Below are 6,775 nucleotides of genomic sequence, written 5' to 3'. Positions count from 1 at the left end.
AAAAGTGCAAATTGATAGTGCTTTATGTTTTGTTCAGAGGGACATGGGTTACATGGATAGATAAATTTGATCTCTCACCTTTCTCCAAAATGTAACTAAAGCTGAGGTTACTTCTGGATGCTCCATCCCACTGCTATCTCTTCCACTTGTGCAGACCTTCACATGAGGGTCTTGCTGTGGCATGCACATCAGACTCAAAAAGAGTGTCCATCTGTCTTAGCCTTTGGTACATACCATCCAAGAGGAACCAATCTTCTTGTGAGAGCACCAGTGTGGTCCAGCTATCTGGAGCAGAATTCAGTTCCAGGCTGCATTAGAGGCTCCTTTGTGACGCTTCTATGAAACACATTTCAATGATTTTGGACAATGGAACTAGGTATTGTATAAAAGTAAAATTCTCTCTCAAGGTAGTATCTTGCTATCTACTCTTTCTATTGTCAAATTGATTTTTGCCTGTAAAGGGCAGTTATTGGTGTACACATATTCCCAAGTACTTCAGACATCCTGCTTGTTGGTTACAGATGGTTCCAAATCAAAGCCTCAGATTTCCAAACCTTGATATTTCAGATAGATTTAGAAGTAAAGGAACAGAAAACTTTATTCCATCAAAGTAACAGTTTATGAGATTAGTTATAATACAAAATTTATTCTTCATGAGTACCATTTTCCACCCTCAGTCAATTTTCCAGAAGTCCTGCTACTGGATGAATGACTCAGAAAGCTTCAGACCTGACAAGCACGGCCTGTATGAGCAGATGGTACAAATTAAGGAACTTGTGCTCTGTTATTTCAGCCGAGAATCTTAAGTTCAAATTTTTGTCTCTGCTTTTCATACAGTTGTATTTGATATCAGGAGCCTAAATCAGTGCAAATAGCAGCAAAACTTTTACTGGTGTAAGTGGAAGACTGAGATGGGCAAGACTTCCTCCAAACAGGCTCAATAGAAGTCACAAAAGGGACAAAATGTATTAACATGCACATGGGCAAGATGAGACCTATAAGGCAAGAGCAAAGCCATGGGTGATTCTAACTCTGCTTGGTAGAGTACTGCATGATCAAAACTTGCTTTAAATTTTAGGAAATTCTATCTTCCAATCGGCTGGTACAAAAGATATCTATACTGTTAAGTCATGCTGATAAAGTTTTGTTACCCTTATGGTGATCTGTAGGAGAAGGAATGTTTGCCTGCAGAGGAGATAAAACAGTAAAACTGCTCTGCTCCTGTACTGCTGTGATTCAGTGCTCAGGAGCTATTTCCACCATAGAGAAGTTCAGGTCCAACAAAAATCCTCTGGCAGTTTCAGCTAGCGACGTCATGACAGCTTCAGACAAAGCCTTTTGCTCCAGATAGGATATGAATTGAAACAATCTGGTAAAGGAAAACATTCAGTCAGTATTCAATAGAAGTGCAAGTCTAAAAGTCTCCCTCCCCACCAGACATGTTTTAATGAATACATAGTTACAGGATGACTAGTTATCTCATAGTTTTCTTGTGTCATTAACTGAGAAGAGAGTTTTTAAAAAGTGTCCCCACAGAAATCTTGTTCATGTATTTTATTATATGTTCCAGCACGGGCACCACTTTAGTTTAATGGTATGTTGGATGATGGTACAAATTTATAGCCAAAGGTTTACATCACAGACAGCTGGAATGAATAACAATAAATTAATTTAAAGTGCTACAAAAGTGCTCCCCATAGTATGCAGTGCTTATATGCTCGAGACTAATAATTTATAAATGCACATCTTTTATAATTCTGGTCTAAAGTCCTGAAAGCAGCTGGTTAAAAAGCAGTCACATGACATAATTATTTTTATTAATATTCCAAATGCTTGGTTAGGGTGGGCACCATGGTCATTAGCATTAGATAGCTTTCATTTATGATCCAGTATGATGAAGCAATAGCCAGACAGAAACCAGTCAAGCAGTGGCAAACAACCTTTGGGAGTCCTGGGGAGTTCCTGCTGCTTCTTTCACGTGCTCTTTAGAAGCAAGTGATCATCACAGATAAGGCTGTTTCCCTTCCCTTTGCTTCTCTGTTGGGTTTGTCACATTAGACACTCAGAAGGCTCGAAGAATAAAAAGTGCTATAAGTGCAGCCAGAAGCAGCTGTGCATCTCTGCATGGCTTTCCTTGCATCCCCAAACACCAAATAGCAGCAGAAGGTGCAGAACGCAGAGAGGGGTGCAGAGGGTGCTCTAACCCCTGCCCTCATTACACCAGCAGTGCTAATTTCAACACTGAGCAAATTGAACTCTAGTACAAACTCCTGCTTGGATGCGGTAGGTTACCTGAAAACCCTTTACACTTGCTTTGGGATGACACATTTTTGGTTCTGTATCAGGGAATAAGAGAGAAGTGATGCCTCCAGGCAAACAAGTATTTGCAGTAAAGCATTGAGGAGACTGAGGATCAGGGCAGGCCATAAGCTTTCCTTTTGGGGAACAGGACTATTTTTTTCCTGGTGTAACAAAATGTCTTTCTGCAGTCTTCCATGGTGAAAGGGTAGATTCACTAGTACTAGTGAGGGTAAAAGAGAAACCAGCTCAAATAACTTGGGTCATGTTGCATCTTTTTCCCCAGTACAGCTCTCTGGCATACCTCACTGCAGGGATGTCACTTGCTTTAATACCACCCTTACTTTCTCCAGGCAAATTTGGCTGCTTTTGACCTTTCTTGGTGAAAAGAATTTACTTCTTAAACGCAGAGTTATTAATCTGAGGTTATAGAAGGAGTCCTTCACATTGAAAGAAGGATCATGAATAATTTCTGTGTCTCTTCTTTTGGGCCACTGCCACATATTAGCCTACATATTTGAGTCATGGCAGATTGAAAAAACATGCACCACAACCAACCCCTTTCACTTTGGTGGTTCTTTAGCAAAGGAAGTGGAGTGAGACACAAAGTGGGCAGAAGTATCATCTTCTGGTCCCTCCCTGTGGGAATGTGTCAAATTATGTCAAATGCTCACGCTTACTGAGGAAACTATTGGCCGCGGCAATAGTTTCCTCAGTAAGCAATAGTTATGAATTCCAGCACCTCCCCTCCCTCTTTTTAAAGAAAAGAAAGCTGTTTGTGCTACACAGAATTCAAGCCTCTAAGTAACAATGCCTGATTAACTTTTTTCCACTATCACAAATATTTGCAAGTTTATACTCTTTCTCCTCTTCCTTTCTGGCTTTCTTTGAAAGTACTTAGTAATGTAACACGTTTTTCCAGAGGTCAATGGGGACATATTTGCATTTTGATACACTTCAAATTTTTGCCTGCAGCACGCCACTCAAATGCGCCGTGCTAATCAGAAGCCAGTAATGATCTCCAGTGCTTCAAGCAGGTGGCTGGGCATAGAAAAGCACCTCAAAATGCAAAATTTGTGACAGAGCAATACGCAGTAAAGATAAATAAATACAAAAAAGGGACGATGCTGGCAACAGCAGTTTGGATTTGTGAGCTGAGGGCTGTGCCTGAAATAAGCAGCTAATGTGTTTATGTGCACCACTGGAGTGATAAGGGGATTGGGGGGGCTCCTGCCTCAGCCGGCTGCACTGATGGACTGCAGGTTTCTCCGAGCAGATCACTGGGATGTCAATATACCCAGATGAGGCATAAGCATTTCTGAAGGCTTTTTATATTGTCAGGGATTCCTCATGTTCTGAACAATCCAAATCCAAGATTAGGCAGGATCTAGGAAAATGGGGCAGCCCCAAAGCATGGGTTTAATCTGTGTGGAGGTCTTTTATTTTTAGTGGTAATAATAGGTTTACAATCAAATTTGCCTGCCCAAAATGAGGGGGGGTGTGTGAAGCTGTATGGGAGAGAAAGAAAAAAAACCCAGAACCCAAGAGATTATTTACTAACAATATTTTTTTTAAAGCTTGAATATCTTTGACAGACAGAGTCAAAACCTGAGCACTTCCCCAGTAACCATTGCATCAGGAGAAAGACTCCCGATAAGCAGATGTTGCTTAGGCAGCAATCAGCCAGGCTGTGTGTGTGTGTGTGTGTGTTTGTGTGTGTGTGGAGGGGGAGAGGGATGGAGAGAGAGCCAGGCAGACAGGTATTAAGGCACTGTGGTGAGTGTGTGTGTGGCTGCAAAGGATGGCAAACTGTGTGTGAGAAAATGACATATGAGTGAAACCAAGCTGCTCTGCTGAGTATTTTATATGTATTTTTAAGAGAAAGCAGCAAGAAGAAACGAGGAGAGAGAGACTGAAAAGACAAGGCAGGAATGACCAAGCAATTGCATGTCTGGGCTAACAGCAGCATAAGGCAAGAAACCCAGGCATCAGGGAAATCATCTAAAGCCATATTGATTCGTTTTGGAGGTGAGAAAAAGCAGATGCACTTAGCTACTATGGAATGGCTCTGACAGCAGCTACAGCTGCTTGATTTTTTTTTTTTTTTAAACGAGTTTCATTCACAGAAAGCTGGCACTGCAAACCCAAAGCAGCCTGCACCCCTCACTGTGTCACCTCTTTCCAGCTGCCATCAAAGCGTGCCCCAGCCAGGCAACAGAGCCCTCAGGCAACGCCGGAATGGAAGAGGAGAAAGAGAGGGACGGGGGAGGGCAGCGGATCAATGGCTGAAATTCAGCAGCTCTGGCCATTTCCAGAGAGCTGGCAGCGTTTGGAGGCAGGGCAAGCCCATCCATCTTCCAGACAGACAGATAGACAGCCCCAGGAGCTCTGCCCATCCCCAGCAGTGCACAACACAGGGCTCAGAGGAGAGAGGGATCCAGGACTGGGCACTGCTGGTCCTTGCAGCCACAAAATGGGAGGTGCACACGGCATGGAGAAATCAGGGGGTTTAGTATTCTGTAGGAAATCTTATGTTGGGGAATGGGGGTCTCTGCATGGAGAGGATGGGGGTTCCTACATGGAAACACAACAGGTGTTGCCTGCACTGCTTTCAGTGAAGCAAGCACTGTGTCAGGAGGGCCTTTGCTCTTTAGATCTGCACTGACACTTTAATTCTGCTGGTCCTTCATCTATTTATCCAAAGATGTAATTATAGAATTCAGAGACACCATGGCTGAGATCTTCAAGATGCTGCTTTTCTGGAAGGCCTGTGAAGGTGTGCCCTAGGTGACACATCCTCAGTCACAGAGTGAACCTGATGCTCAGCCAAGGCTTCTGAGTCTTCCCCAGACTCGGATTTTTCTCATGCAATCAGCTTATTCTCTATGAAGTGTGGTTTCAGACCTATAAAATTAAGTTCAAACTGCAAGCATAGTTACATCATGCAGTTCAAAATTTTCATTTTCTGTTTAAAAAGAAATCAGACTTCACAACAGTGAGGGTAAGGGATGTCCAGGAAGGTTTCCTTAAAAATAACAATAGTATGGTTTTATTCAGTCTGAAGTGAAATTTGGTGTGGCTTTATTATTTCTGGAAACAAAAATCTAGGTGCTTTTCTGAATTAAACCCCACCTGCCCTCAAAGCACCTCAGATACTGTCCCATCCTTCCTGTTTTCTACACCAAGAACCTCAAGTATAACTAGGTAGGAATGTGTACGTGTGTGCTCACTGGCTTGGTCTTTCACAAACATCTGCTGAGGAATATCCTATCTGTATGAAATGTGAGTTTGGCATAGAAAAGGTCAGAAAATTTCTATCAGGACAGTTTTCCTAAAGAAAACAGCTTTCAGGTAGATGGAATGCTTTGCAACTATATAAAATTCCATTTTTCCATAGAAAATGGTAGTCTGGTAAAAATTTAATATTCACTTGACTGAAGGTACATGGACAAATAATCAAACATTGTCCTAAGTGGCACTTATTCACATTTTTTGTTGGCTACACTGTGGAGTGTAAATCCAGAGTAACTTTCTTGGCCTCATTCAAGTTAGTTTGACTTATCCTGTTGCAACTAAGTTTGAAATCTCAGTCTGGTTCTTGTGATTAATATCTTTACCTTGTGGGTTTATACATACAGAGAAAAAACGTAAAAAAAAACTCCAGTGCAATTCAAACCAAGAGGCTTAATGGATTCTGCATCAAGACTGTTTTAAAGAGTTCCAACTCCCAGAGGATTTGGTTTCAGTACCAGTGGTTAGAAAATGTCAGAATGTGTAAATTTATAATTAAAAGTAAAAACATACAACTAAGTACTTAAAATAATTTACAACTATATCTTTATCAGCTATAATTTGAAAATGTTCAGTGTTACACAGAACACTGGCTCAATTTTAAAGGTTAGGTACATCTTCCACTAAATTAAACATAGTCTAGAATATCTTTAGATCTGATGACTGAGTAGTTTAACAGCATCTTAGTAATATTGAAACATCTTTCTAAGTCTTTAGATTTATTAGTAGGCCAATATATTTTCTTTTTCACTTGCTAAAAAAATTAATCATTTGCTTTAGATAAAAGAAACAAAAATTACCATGAGATAGAGTATGTCTTGTCCTCAGAAAACCTCAGACCATTCCCACAGAAGTCAAACACTGGGTACAAAGTCTTTGTATTACTGGAAGTACTTTAGGATCTGGATTAGGAGTCAGTGGTAGTTCCCTGCATGGATTCAAGTGGAGAAGTTAGTTATTAATATGCAAATGCTACTTTTTATTTTTAATTCAGCGGGTTTGCAGGAGGCCAGATCACTTCATCTAAAAGTATCAATTAAAATGATCACGAGTGCTGCACAGCTTTAGTGTGACAGCTATCACCTTGAGCAGGATCTCCTGTAATTGGCTTTTAATGCTTTTCCAAAGGAGTGCCAGTTTTCTGCATCTGATAAATAACTAAGTTGGGGCAATTCTGTTCTCCAAG

At 41.0% G+C, this 6,775-nt stretch overlaps 1 long non-coding RNA gene across 1 annotated transcript; it reads right to left on the bottom strand.

Annotated features, from left to right (window-relative positions):
- Nucleotides 1-213: 213 nt before the first annotated feature.
- On the bottom strand, nt 214-6,518 carry LOC135449590 (uncharacterized). Its single transcript, XR_010440778.1, has 3 exons — nt 6,390-6,518; nt 1,152-1,369; nt 214-336 (listed from the first exon to the last, which is right to left on the bottom strand). It is a non-coding gene; the product is annotated as an uncharacterized LOC135449590 (long non-coding RNA).
- Nucleotides 6,519-6,775: the final 257 nt, after the last annotated feature.

Source organism: Zonotrichia leucophrys, chromosome 6 (assembly GCF_028769735.1).
Source record: "Zonotrichia leucophrys gambelii isolate GWCS_2022_RI chromosome 6, RI_Zleu_2.0, whole genome shotgun sequence".
NCBI lineage: Eukaryota > Metazoa > Chordata > Aves > Passeriformes > Passerellidae > Zonotrichia > Zonotrichia leucophrys.
Note: the sequence above shows the minus strand (reverse complement) of the source record. Positions and strands in the feature narration are given on the sequence as shown.